General features: G+C 35.0%; 1 long non-coding RNA gene across 2 annotated transcripts; it reads left to right on the forward strand.

The window, feature by feature from the left end:
• The first annotated feature begins 11,137 nt into the window (after positions 1–11,137).
• Positions 11,138–12,200, forward strand: LOC122053698. 2 transcript variants are annotated; one of them, XR_006132311.1, is made up of 3 exons: positions 11,138–11,353; positions 11,440–11,501; positions 11,579–12,200. It is a non-coding gene; the product is annotated as an uncharacterized LOC122053698 (long non-coding RNA). The 2 variants fall into 2 exon arrangements; XR_006132310.1 differs by lacking the exon at positions 11,138–11,353 and having other exon boundaries at positions 11,362–11,501.
• Positions 12,201–15,303: the final 3,103 nt, after the last annotated feature.

The raw sequence follows: 15,303 nt of genomic DNA on the forward strand, positions 1-15,303 counted from the left end.
TTATAGAATCAATATCCGTATTTATATTAAAACTCGAGTTAGCTTTGGCTAATACGCCCGAGAGTTAATATAGATGTGATATTGACCTATCTTTCCAACTATTGGAAGAATGCCTATAGTTGACTCGATCCAACCGAGTAACTATGAATACTCAATCTAATTGAGTTTTTATTCACCCATGCGTTGATAGACGGGACCAAGATTGTCCCTCCGTACCCTACCAAGATAATATGTATTGCTCTGCTTTGGCAGATTCAACAATACATGTGATCGAGGTAGTGATAGGTATCACGGCACAGTTAGGCATTTTAGAGTTGGTTCGATCTAGATCTAATCTAATCGAGAAGAATGCATCTTGTGCACGACTTAGATCTAATCTAATCGCAAGGGTGCATCATGTGCACGACTTAGATCTAATCTAATCGTTAAGACACTAATTAATTAATTAATTATTAAACATGCATCAAATACATAATAATTAATTAATTAATCTATTTGTGATTTAGTCATGGCCCTACTACGATCTTCTCAAGCCAATGAGAAGATCGATTGGTCAACCTAGGGTCAACAGCTTCTCCAAGCGCCTCCCTTTGACCACCTTGTGTTGCTCGTGCCTGCCTCGGAACTCCGTCTCGTGTGGACCCTCCACCGCTCCAATTTGTACATTACAATTTGAAACTCGAGTTACATTCGAGTCTAAATCTAATTTACAACAAGAATAAAAGACGAGGCACGACGCGCAGGTCATGAAAAAATACAACACGCGAAAACACATCACGGCACGCAGGCCGTATTATGAATTACAACACAACCAATCATATTGGGCTTTGGGCCATGACTATCACAAATTAATATATATAATTCAAAATTATATATTTTCATAATTTTCTATAATTTTAAAATTAATTTTTACAATTTTTACAAGTAAAATTTCCCGGCGGTCCCGTTTAGCGGTTTCGGGCGCAATCGCGGAACGGATCCCCTTGCGGGGCCCAGGGGCAGCGCCCCTACCCGTGATCTAACCATTGCGAGGGTTCCTTTGCGATTCTACAGTGCCTAAACCCGCTGTCCCAAAACGATTTGGGCCGAGACATTGCCGTTTTGGAAAAATCTTCCCGGCGGGTTCGTTTTTAGCGATTTCGGGTGCGATCGCGGAGCAAATCCCCTTGCGGGGTTAGGGGCAGCGCCCCTACCCACGATCTAACCATCGTGAGTTGCTCCGTTGCAATCTAAAGGCACCCGAGTCCACTGTCCCAAAAGTTTTTGGGTCGAAACGAAGCCGTTTGGGAAAATTCTTCCCGATAGCCGAAGCCTACAAGTGCCGAGACACTTGTGCTTCGCCTATAAGGAAAAATTACCCATAAAAACATAAAAAATTGAATTTTTACAGAAAATCACAGAAGCTTTTTGTTTTCCAAAAACCAAAAACTAACTCGTACAAGTCTTTGCACGTGGCTCTGATACCACTGTTGGGTTCTTCGAGCCGCGAAAACCGCTTTTTCGCGTCGCGGAAACCCCGAAGGACTCAAAGCCGTAGATCCGTGCAAAGATTCGTATAAAAAAAAATTCGAAAAACTATTTCTTGTACGAGTTCAAAAACTGATCTACTACTTACATCTATGAGGAAAAAGTGTTTACCCTTGATGCGATGCCCTTCGCGTTCCCGCTCGTCCAAATGATGCCGGATCTCAAGACCGTCAAGCGCCGGTGCTCTAGAAGTATCCACACGGACACACTAGATGGAGATGACCAAAAACCAAGGTGTGCTAGCACCTATGTGGTTCGGCCACATTTCAAAATTCACATTAATTTCATTAATTGCAATTAATATGAAACCATAAAATCACATTAATTGCATTAATTGCAATTAATATGAAACCATTAAGAGAGTGGCTTTGTTACTTCCATGAGGTGGCACCCATAATGATGTGGAACATCATTATTGGTCCACCTAATGCCAACTCACCAATGAGGTGGCAAAAAGGTCAAGTCAAAATTGACCTTTGGTCTTCCTTCTCAAGTCAAGTCAAACTTGACTCCATCTCTACCATGGTGGATCTAATCCAACCATTTGATTCGAGCCAACTTAATATAATGAATCTAATTCATTAAATTAAATTGATTCAATGAGTCAAAATCTAAATTAGACTCATTTAACACATGAATCAACTTGAGTCGAACTCAAGTTAGCCCAATTAGGATTACTCTTAATCCAATTTGATTCATCAAATGAATCTAATCCTCTTGGTTCATCATATGAACCTAATCTCCACCTAATTGTCCTAAGTGTGTGACCCTATAGGTTCTTGTAACGTTGGCAATGCCCTAAACCCATTTAGGAGCATAAGTAATGAGCGGTATCTAGCAACACATCATTACTACCCAAGTTACAAGAATGTCGAGATCCGACATCACCTTGTGACTACCAATTGTGACTACTCACAAAATAATGACAAGTGTCCTTCTATCCTAGACATCTAGATTGATCAATATGAGGCATAGACCGTATCATCCTCTAATCAATCTAAATCTTGAACTCCAAGTTAGACTCACTCGATCAAATGAGCTCAACATCTAATGTTGACTCATTTGGGCATGGTCATGCACTTAGTGGTCTCACTCTATCAAGAATACCGATGTCGCTCCCGTCATATGGGAGGGATAGATTCCATCTACATCACTCACATCCCTCTACATAATTCATTATATACCCAGTAATCGCCTTTATAGTCCACCCAGTTACGGGTGACGTTTGACGAAACTAAAGTACATAACTTCTTATGTAGGGATCCATGGTGACTTCAGGTCTAAGGACTAATAGTCATACTAATAGCCACATGAGAAAGTATATGACACTCATATAACGATCCATGATACTTTCTCATGGCGGGTCATTCAGTATACATTCTCTAATGCATACCCATGTGTCAGCTTGATATCTCTATATCCATGACTTGTGAGATCAAGTCATCGAGCTGACCTACATGCTAGTCTTATTGTATTAACATTGTCCCTGAATGCTAATACTCGACTAGGAATGATTTAGAGTAGTGTTCCCTATATCATCTCACTATCGATTCAACTAATCGATTGATATAGGTATGAACCTTTTACTCAAGGACGCTATTATACTTAGTCTATTTGGCACTAATATAAATAAGTATAATAACCAAACAAATGCCTTTATTAATATACAAGAATATGATATACATGAGTCCGTACAATCATCAAATGATTGGCTCTAGGGCTCTAACTAACAGAAACTTCCTTCTCTTCTCCTTCTTCTCCAAGTGTGCTGCCAGCCCTTATAGATCTTCTCCTCCAAGCTAGGTTTCAGCCACCAAGCAAGATGAAGAAAACAAGCTAGAGATAGGAACCGACCCTAAGGAGAACAAGCAAGGTGAAACAAGAAGAGGGATGGCCGGCCACCAAAGGATTAGAAGAGAGGGAACTTAGAGAGATCAATTCATTAGAGATTCAACTCATGAGGTACCCTGCACCTCTCTTTTATAATCCTTGGTCATGGTAAAAAAGGAAAGTTTAATTAAAACTTCCTTTTAATCTTCTTATGGTTGGCCACCTCATGGTATGCTGAAAAGGAAAAAATTTTACAACAAAGATTAAAGCTTCCTTTTAAACCATGATGTTTACAAAAAGGAAAGTTTTAAACATAATTAAAACTTCTTTATTTGTGACCTTCCTTTAAAAGAGAAAATTTTAATAACAATTAAAATCTCTCTTTTTAAATTTCTTATTGTACATGGCAATAAAAGAAAGTTTTTAAAATTAATCTCTCTCTTTTAAAACATTTAGACAACTACAAAAAAGGAAAAATTAATTAAAACTTCTCCTTTTAAATCATGGTTACATAAAAGGAAAGTTTTATCAAAAATTAAAATCTTTCTTTTAAGCATTATAGACAACTACAAATAAGGAAAGATTTTAACAAAATTAAAATCTCTCTTTAATCTTTTGTAGATAACTATAAAAGGAAATATTTTAAAATCTAAAATTCTATTTTTAAAACCATGAGGATGACTATAAAAGAAAATTTTTTAAAATTAAAATTTCTCTTTTAAATCCCTTCATGGCTGGCTCCAAAAGGAAAGATTTTAACAAAAATTAAAATCTCCTTTAATCCTATTCCTATGGTCGGCCCCATCCTTGGTCACCAAGCATGGCTTGGCCGGCCACTACTTGAGCTCCAAGCCATTGCTTGGCTGGCCCTTGCTCCAAGCAAGGTTGTGTCCGACCCATTACTTGGATAAGAAGTGGACTTAGTGGATACAAGGTTTTATAGAGGCTACAACAGGGACCGAGAGGAGAAATTGATTTTAGTCTCCCGATAAGCTTGAGCTTCCTGTGTTTGCCCCGAACACCCAACTTAAGTTCATCAATAATAACTCATATCACTAAAGAGTTATTATCGAACTATCACACAAATCTCAAATTACATTATGAGCTCCTTCTTATTATGAGTGCATTAATCTCCCTGTGTTTAAGATATAGAATGTCCACTAATTAAATGAGTTACTGACAACTCACTTAATTAATATCTAGCTCCAAGAGTAGTACAACTCAATTTCATTGTCATGTCGGACTAAGTCCACCTGCAGGGTTTACATGACAATCCTTATAAGCTCCTCAAGGGGGCATCATCAACCTAGATTACTAGGACACAGTTTCATTCTATAATCAACAACACACCATAAATAATATCATTTCCCAACTTATCGGGCTTGTTGATTTAACGAGCTTTATCGCACCTCTGATAAATCAAAGAAATAAATATTAAATATACGTGCTTGTTATTATATCATGATTAAGAGCATGCACTTCCATAATAACAGAGGTTTTGTTCTCTTATATAGTCAGTATAAAAAGAAACTGTTGGAGCAATCCCAATGGTTCGCGAGACCATGTGTTTTGGTGTTTGGGCAAAGGGTTTAAGTTGGGATTACCCTCGTTATTTGATATGTGTACTTGAGTTGTGCAGGACTGCAGGTGACACATGTGACTCAGGTTGACGGCTTCGGGTCCGGTGAAGGATGGAGCATCCGAGGGACCGTGGACAAGGCAGCAAGGACAAGGGCCGATGGAAGCGACTTCGAGGCACACGCGAAGGATAGCATTGGGGACGAGCCGCGGGCTTGGATGCATCCGAGGGACGAGAGCCAAAGGAAATAGGCTTGAAGGCAAGAGGTCAAAGCTGCGAAGAAGAGTCAAGTGAGTCGTGAGGGTCCGAGTGCGAGAGAAATGTACTCGGGATGGGAAACCCTAGGTTTAGGGTTGTACCAGTCAACTGGTACTGGGATCAGTCAATTGGTGGTGAGCACAGAAGCTCTCTGTGCCCGAAATGGCTGGGATCAGTCGACTGGTCCTGTGACCAGTCGACTGGTAGATAGCCGTTGAGAGAGTCGTTGGGCTGGCACCAGTCGACTGGTAACGGGCAAATCAGCAAGGCTGATTTCCTCAAGCTCTATAAGAAGGAGCTTGGGATGGCGAGCATAGGTTGACGAAATTAGACTTGGTTAAAGCCTAATTAGTAGTCACCAAAGTGCTCAAGGTCTCTTGTGTCCAAGTGTTCTTGGTTGGTGTTGTGGTGAGGTTTCTCCACCCACAAGGAGTTGCTTGAGTAGCCGGAGTTTGCTGGGGGCTAATCCACCGAAGGATCGGGATCATCCACCTTACGGGCAGCCGTGGAGTAGGAGCATCATCTCCGAACCACGTTACATCGACGTGCATTGGTTTGCTTGTTCTTTTCTTTGTCATTAGCTTTTGTATTCATAATTAGTATTTGTATTTCCGCTTGCGCACTAATGAATACGTAGGAAGCAAGTAATTGGGGGCGCCGTCCATTCAACCCCCTTCTAGCCGGCCACAAGATCCTCCAACAAAAACTACCTCATATGGTCCTGCTCAATATACTCATAGTGTACTAGTGTAATTTTATAGTCTAGATAAACTAATACCAAATTACACTACAACCACTCCAATGATTTGTCTATTCCATCTTGATTGTAAGCTACTATTTATAATTTATAAGGATCTGATAACATGATCTCCTGTGTGTCTCCACACACCATGTTATCTACAATATAAATTAAATGGACAACTACACTTAGCATAAATATAGACATTTGACCAATGTGATTTTTATTTCTAAATAAATATTTATAAAAAAGTTAAGCTTTTAGTATATATTTTAACAGTTATGATCTACTTGCATAGGGAAACAATGGAGATTTTAGCATGGAATACGCCTTTCGTGATAAAGATGTATGTTAAACTTTTTTTCATATTTATCTCTTTTTTTACATTTTTATGAATATTTACTCTATCCACATTTTTCAGGATAAATGCATACATGAAATAATAAAATATCCGGTTATGGAGAAAGTAAAAAACAATTATTAAATAAATTCATGTATTTGCTATAAAAACTATCATTGTTGCATAGAATCGAATGAAGTATAAATAACAAACAAATACAAGATTAATTTTATCACAAAAACTCATGTATGTAAAGTTTTTGATGATACATTTCCATCTATGATATATGAATTCAAGTCCTTTAGTGAACTGAAAAACACTGATGTTGTTGAGATCATACTTTTGGTATGTTAATTTATTTTTGTATTTCATGATTAATTGATCCAATATTTTTTATTATAGATTATAATGTTTTTTCGAGATGTCATTGGTAAATTAGTTGGACGAGACTCATCACAAAGTAGAGAATTTGCTGGTCATCTTATAAAATTTCTTGATTTTGTCTTAGAAGATTTAGAGTATGTTTAACTTTGTTTTTGATTTTTTTTATTTACTATATTTTAATAATCTAGTATTTTACTGTTTTTAGGAATAATAGACTTTCATGTACTTTGTGGGGAGACTTTGTTAATGACATCAGACACATTGTTATCATTCTTTAAATGTGTCAAGAAAAATATTTTTTGGGTGAAGTACTAATTTCAAATACTTTCCATGTTACCAAGATAATAGTAAATGAGAATTTGGATGAAATTATGGAATTCTGTAATAGGTAATTTCATTTATTCAAATTTGTATTAATATTTAATCATTTATATATTATATATAACTAAATATTAACACAACATCCATTTAAGGACCGAAATTACCCAAAGTAGGAAAAGAGCATTTTAATCATCGATTTTGAATTTATTGGAAAAACTACCCTTAATTTAAGGACCGAAATAAAAAAAATGAGATTTTTCATCATCGATTTTAAATATTTTTTATTAGAATTTTCGTAATGTATTAAAAATCAACATCATATTTCCGGATTTGACTTCACTATATTTAAGAAAGTTTTTTAAAAATAGTAAATTATTTTTTTGTTTTCTAATTGTACCATCTATAATTAATTTAATTTATTTGTATTTTAATTATTTATTCAAAGGCTCATTCTTATTAATTTTGTACATCGCATGGATGGAATACTAGTAATATAGTAACAATTAAGTAGCTACTATAATATTGTTCCTTACATAAGGTGCTATTGTAATAGCTCACTATTATAGTATTGTAATCAATGGCATAATCAAAATATTCAACTGCCATGGACTAAATTACGAAACTAACAATATATACATATATAATAAACATTTAACAAATAGATAAGAAATGAGTGAAAAGGAGGTGATCTTGGACTCGTAACGTTGAATGATTTGAAAATTAGAACCTAATTGAGCGGCCTCTGTTGTTGTTATGAGATTATGCTTTCTACGATTTGTTGTTCCTCAATGCATTAAACGACAAACAATAGAAAGTATTTTTTATTTCTTCCATTAATTGAAACGACGTCGTTTAGTAAATAGAGATATGTTTGATTTATGATCGGCTGAGCTAGTTTTAATTGGGCTAGACTATTTTAATTTTTTAAATTTGATCTCAATATATTAACTTAAAAATTATTAGGCTAAAGGACGGCCATTAATTGTAATAATTATTTAGTAGCGACTGTAACAATATAACAACTAATTTAAAATTATTTTTGATGAAGTTAAATGATTTTTATAGATAAATAATATTTTAATATAACAATTTTTATTAAAATAAAATAATTAATTTTTTTACATTGTAACACTCACTTAAAAAATAAAAGACTACCCTTTTGACTGTTTACATTATTTAAAGCGTCTTTTCAATTTTTACCCAATATTTTTTACTTTTCCTATTATTTTTGTGCGATTTAAACTGAAAGTCACTTTCAAAATCAAACTTAAAAACATCTAACAATCTTTTTTAAAAAATTAGATTTATATATATATATATATATATTCAATAATTTATTCCCTCTTTTTAATTTCCATGGTGTATGTATTATATTTTCTTCTATATCCTAAAAAAACAGAGCCGCCGGGACGCTGTTAGAAAAATTCTGCCCATTCAAACTTAAAATCGACACAAATTGAAGAACGCATGCATGTCTGATGCTTTCGGACTTGTTGAGGTCCTCAGACAAAAAGAGAAAAATGATCTCTGTAGGAAAAAAAAATTACTAACAAATAATTTGAATATAGTTTAATAAAAAATTTTAAAAATCAATATATTTCATTTAAAATATAATAAACTTTATACAAAATTTATTTTTTAAGATTTTTCAAAAAGTGTAACACCATATAAAATATGTTTACAAATTTTCTCCAAAAAATATAATATCTACAAATACAAAAAAAAATGAAATAATTATTGAAAAAAATAATTATGATCATTATTTTCTCTCAATTCTTCCTACTCATTGATTGCATGATTATTTAATTAATTTTTCTTGATTACTCGATTGATGCTCATTTGTTGCATGATCATTTAGTTCTTAATTTTTTTTCTTATAATTTATCAACTGAATCTTCAATGGAAGAACTAGCTTTTAAAAACTTACGAAAAACACCTTTTATGAGTTTTAATAATCTATTTCACTCTTTTTCTTTTATTTCTTTTCTAACTCCAAGATTGATATTTTTTTAGAAACATGTTTGTATTACGAATTTCAAGTGTAAAAATAAAACACATAAAACTAGCAACATAGCTTATAATGAAACAAACACAAGTAGTAAAAATAATAGTCAAAGAACAATCAATTCTGGTTTGTGTTTGAAGCAATCGATATAATCTATTCGTGATTAAAATTAGGATGATTTATTTAAACTCTTTCAAATCTGTAAGAAAAATCATAAAATATTAACTCTAATATAATATTAACAATTAATATTGAATATTGACAATAAGAAAAAATATAGATAAGTAGGTAACTTACGTTGTAAATCTATATATTGATGAATGGTGATGTTGATAAAACTAAAATTAATAAACATTTTTGATTATTCAAAGGAGGAGAAGGGAGAAAATTAGCGTTGAGATTCATACTTTAAAATTTTATAACTTCTGTAAACAAATTAATGAAAAAAGAATTGTACAATAAATAAAATCTTGAAAAGAGAACAAAAATAATTTACCTTCCTTCTTTTTTTTACTTTCTAGATTTTTTTCTTAAATTTTAATAGAAAATATATTTTTTAGACCTTTATTAAAACAATTCAACAATAAATAAATATATATATATATATATATATATATATATATATATATATATATATATATATATATATATATACTTTAATAAAATAATCTAATCAAATATATTTTTTAGATTTTTATTAAAACAATTTAAGTATATGCCTCAGGGAGCCCTGATGGTTCCCTACAATCTTCTGAAACAAAATCGCTTGCAGACAGATACAGTTCAAAAGGCATTCTCAGATCTTTGCTCCTGCTAACTGCCAACATCTGTTCTTCCTCTCTCCCTGAATGCACAACATTTTCTCAGACAAAGTAACAACAAACAAGCTCCATCGAACCATTTTGAACTCTCATTATAACCAAAACCAATATTGTTGTTCTAGAAATATATATATATATATATATATATATATATATATATATATATCATATTGATTACAAGCTGCAGCAGCAGATACTGGTGGAGGAGGAAGAGGAGTAAAACTAAAGAGAGAGGCAGCAGAGTAGCCATTGAAAGCACACCATTAAATCCAGCGAATCTACCACTGAGTTGAGGCCTTAAATTTACAGTGAATCGGAGGGTGTGTTAATTATGCATGCTAAGAGTACAGGAGCAGCAGCAGGTGACATTGAAGGAGTTTGGTCCTAATTCTCATGAAAGGTCCCCTTCAGCCCCCTGCATGAGGATATCAAACTTCACGTGATCACAGCAAAACGCCATTTCTTCAGAATAGAAACATACAAAAAGCCTTCGTAGAATCTTCGGGAGGAGAGAAAACTAAACCAAAATATGCTCGAACATAGTGCGTGCACGGACCACCCAATTAAACTTGTCTGAAACCATTCCATGCACGAGATGAGATGATGGCTCCAGATCAGTCAGTGATCAGTCTTCGACTTGCATGCAATGGAGCAAGCTGCGTGCTCGGTCGATTTCTTAAACTTTCTTGCTTTCTCATGTAAATCAATTGCTCTGTTTGCTTCATTGCTTGGCCTTCGCGGTGCAAGCTTTAATGGACGAAAGCTCACAGTTTTGAGGTGTGCACTAAATGCACGGGGTAAATAAATACATGCTTTCTGCTTTTAATACTGTGCCAAACATTAAAATAAGCATCTTCTTCTCAAAGACTGTGTAGGGATCATGAAACGAATCCATAAGCATCTTTGTTTATTTTAATTATATACATATATATAGTGATGCCTTGTGCTTGGTTCCTACATATAAATATATACAATGTCACATACCAAAATGTTCTTTTGGTCTTTGCATGTAATCCAACACATAATTTGGTCAAAGAAGAGCAGTCGCTTTAAGCATACATAATCATGCATTAGGACCTACCTGTTTCCACAGAAATTAAAAAAATAAATAGAGATATCAGATGCATTTACAAGCTAGACATTCTATTAAAGTAAACATACTACATATGTTTTGAATTAAAGTTCTTATTTCTTTATCTGAAATTGGGTTTTTTTTGTCAATCTTCTTTTGAATTGATCATTTACTTTATAAATACAAAAGAAAATCCAGCAGTATGCCATGCAACAACACCTTACCATGCTTCGTATTGAAGTTCGAGTAGCCTACAAATCCATGCCTAACCCTAGCCCTAACATTCATGCCAAACACCTCCATCTAAGTCATTGCTGAAAAGCCAGAGAAGACTCTTCTCTGCTCTTTTGTTGCTGCCTTATCTCCTCATTCTTTTTAATACCACAAGCCTAGCTACCTTCCTATGTGAGTAGTTGTGTCCCTTTGCATCTCCCCTCACTTTTGTGACATCAATTACGCTTTCTCAAGCAGTCTGAGGTGTGTAGCTACTGCCTCCCACTTGCCTCTCAATCTCTTTCTTTCTCTCTCTCCCTGTCTCTGATTTTTTGCTTTAATTTCTTCAGGATTTCTGAGTTGAAGCATGGAAGGAACTGCAGCTTCCAATCTGTTCTTTAGCTATTTATCAGTAAGAGCTTAACTGAAGAGAAGAAAGCGAGCTAATTTTTGCCCTTCTTATCGTTAACACTTGTGTTCTTTCTGCAGAGACCATCTTCCACTCCTGTAAAGGTGCATGCAGTGCCCATGCCTTTGTTTGCTATCACCAACATGGCAAGAAGCTGGAGCTCAGGCCAAAGGATACTTGTCTTTCATCCTAATGCCCTCCTCTTCTCTTTGCCTTTGTTTGTTCTAGCAAGTGCTTCTTGCTAGTTTCGTGTTGGCGTTATCTCAGCTGAGCTTCTCACATCCTTCTTCAATTTTTTTTTTTTTTTGATTTAATTGTTCTTGACCTTGTAAGACCTTTTCTTGACCTTGTAAGGCCCAATTCTTCATTTATTTCACTTGCCTCACTCTTCGCCATGAGTGAGTCAATGCGAACTTTATTCCTCCCTTCTCGCCCTTCTCCTGCCCACCTCTCCGCTCCATCCCTCCTGAGCTGCGCTTGCATGCGCATTCAATTAGTTCTCCATGAGAATAAAGTTGATCTCCAACTCTAGTAACTTACTAATTAAGTGAGCATGTTGTTAAATGTTTGTTATGTGTGCTATTGTAATCTTGCAGGTATCGGTTTGTTTTGTTTGACTTGTTACGTATGTCTGAGTGTGCAGAGTATTATTCTTCTTGTGCCCGTGGAGATGTATAAAAGCTTATGAATCTTTTTCAGTCCTTTTGTTTGCATTCTAGTGTGCTTCAAATAATCATTTTCCATGATCATGAAAATTACATTTGGTAAAACTCTTTTGGCCGCACTCTCATAACAAAAAGTCAAAAAAAAAAAAAAGTAAATAGAAACAATCGGGTTAGAGATGAAACTACAGCTAGAATTTTCAGTAAGACAGGATTACAAATGAGAGATGATGGTGGTGATAAAAGACCGCAGAGGTGATTGGAAATGTGGACAGCTTCCTACACTTTAGGCCTCATCTTGTTTGTGCTAACCACTAACACTTGTCTACCACACCACCTGCTCAACACAGATTTGCAATCATAATGCCTTTGAATTGCATTTATGAGGTGCCCACCTCCTCCTTGTCCTGCCTGAAGACACATATCTGCTTTGTGGGGGGTTAAATAGTTGTTTCATGTGTTAGGATCATTTAGCTATCAATGCTTGCTTTCGCCACTTGAGACTCTTAAATGATATCATCAATGCCCAGCTTTCATGACCATTTTGAGAAATGACAGAGATGGCAAAATGCCACCATGATCAATTGATTGTAGTAATTCAGAAAAAAGAAAAAGAAGGATGTCACAAAATAGTATGATAATCATCTGTTTCTATAGATATGACCTTGCACTGCACTTATAGAATGCGAGGGTTAAACTTACTAACAGGGAAGATGAATAAATTACTCTCCAAAAGTGACAGAGGAGGATGCAAACATACAGGTTGGGTTCAATTGTCAGATATCAATCACAGTGCATAATATGGGTGCTTTACTTTCACAGTGGCCTATCATGTCTTCAACTTCCACCAGACCATTTCCTATCGTAGTGTGCACCCAACAGGAACTCCACAGGATCCACCAAAGTTCTCTTGCAACAAAGTCACACAACCAAACGAAAAGTCTCCACCTAATCTAGAACAAAATGATTGAAAATTGTTGAAGAATAAAATATACTTTTATTCTCCACGTCTTGATCTATCGAGCAAAAAAAAAAAGACGGAGGCTGGCTGTGTGTTTCAAACAGTTTCTTTAAAATAGATTCTAACGGGAAAGAGAACTTGAACACAAAGGAGTCTCGAAGAAACTACTTTACATCTTTGAGCTCACATTTTGAAGGAACCTACTTCAGAGGCTTTATTAGGGACGATGCATAACACAATTCACTTAATTTCTTTGAAGGGTTTTACTGAAGAAGAAGTATGAGCACCAGTTGATATTTATGGTATGTTTAATATTTTATTTACTCTATGATTCTTATTTATTGCATATTGAATCTCTTGATTTTAAGGAAACTATAAGTATAAGCTACAACACCAATAATATGTCTATTAGTTTTAGATTGTGATCAACTTCTTCGTTCTTTGATGCAGTAGTGTGCTTGTGGCATAGCACAAGTGTCTTCTATCTAGAAATAAACCAATCTAACTAAAACTTTTCAACCATAACTACTATGTCTATGTCTACTGAATACCATAAATTAAAATAATCACCAGCCTAATGCACTTCCTTATAGTTTTATCCTCTGTTAACTAAAATAAGTTCTTACCAATCAAAACTGATAAAATAAAGTCACTATTTGACATCAGCTTTTACCCGAACCTCCAAAAATTATTATATCTAGTTTCTTGAGAGAAGTATGAAAATAACTACTTACATTTTCTCTCTTGAGATATAGTAAATAGCTCTGTCCTTTAACTTCAATTGTAACTTAGGTCTCCATTAAGTAAGATATAGTAAATAGCTCTATCCTTTAACTTCAATTGTAACTTGGGTCTCCGTTAAGTCACTTGTGTCCTATTCATTTGATAATATGAAAACTTAATATAATTCTAACTACATATAAAAATAACATAGGATTTAGGAATTGTTGGTACTTTTCAGCTCAATCTTCCATAGAAAAGAAGATTTTATGATCCTCTCTAAATCTCCCATGACTCTCCAAGATGGACTTCATCAATACCCAAAAATAATTAGGCTATCCAAGAAAACACACTCAGATCTTTGAACTAGAGTTGTATATATGAAAGACTTAGAGCACTCAAGTACAGGTTTGAACTGTTGACCTTGGAGACACATCGTCCGCTGCAGTACACGTTGGTGGGGAAACTTGCACTTTAATTCGAGATTTAGGCATCAACATTTTGTACTTCCATTGCTACTAGAACCACAAGCTTAGTATGAACTGACGAAAAAATATATTTGAGAGGGTATTTGATATGGGTTATAGTGAGTGGATCCCAAAGATGGCATGGTGGTCAAAGTTAAGGTAAGGTGGGGGTCAAAGCTGGTATGGTGGAGCGCTTCACATATGACTCTGTCGATCGCCCTGCGTTAAAATTCTAGGGTCCTACCCGAGTGGTTACAAAATAGGACGCTCGAATAAAGTCGATTGGTCGTAAAGCCGGTCGGATATAAGGACTCTAGTATTTTACTCTGAAAGTCAGGAAATAATGGACCCGATTAATCAAGCAGCCGACCGAGTGCAAGGGAGCCTGGCCAAGTGAAAATCTGACTGAACTCTAAGCGCTTAGGCCTTCTGAAGACCCCTTAGTATAAGACTGCCCGGACAAAGGCCAGCCGAACATAAGGCTCTACGTATACTTTTAGAATTTGAGAGATGTCCTAAGGCAATCACCTTACAATTTTTTCTATTTATTTGATAAGTATAGATTCACTATTTGAGTCGATATTATATGTTTGATTGTCTTAAACTCATTTACTGAATGTCCATAATATAATTTATAACATGAGCGAATTTGTGATTGGATCGCAGCTAGTTATTATCTATACACGTGTAATTATGAATATATTGAAATTTCTCTAGTCATCGAATTGATGCATTCGGACATCATCAATTTTGTAAGACTAGCATGGGTTATACTCCTTGGTTCGTCCAAGCGGCTATTTTCTCACTGGCTGGAGACATTGGGATGTCGAGAGTTAAACGTGGACGCTGGTTATGGTAATTAGTTCATTGAAGTGACTCGTTGTAAGACTTCATAGAAAAGAAGATTTTATGATCCTCTCTAAATCTCCCATGACTCTCCAAGATGCACTTCATCAATACCCAAAAATAATTAGGCTATCCAAGAAAACACACTC

This window comes from Zingiber officinale, chromosome 3A, assembly GCF_018446385.1.
Source record: "Zingiber officinale cultivar Zhangliang chromosome 3A, Zo_v1.1, whole genome shotgun sequence".
NCBI lineage: Eukaryota > Viridiplantae > Streptophyta > Magnoliopsida > Zingiberales > Zingiberaceae > Zingiber > Zingiber officinale.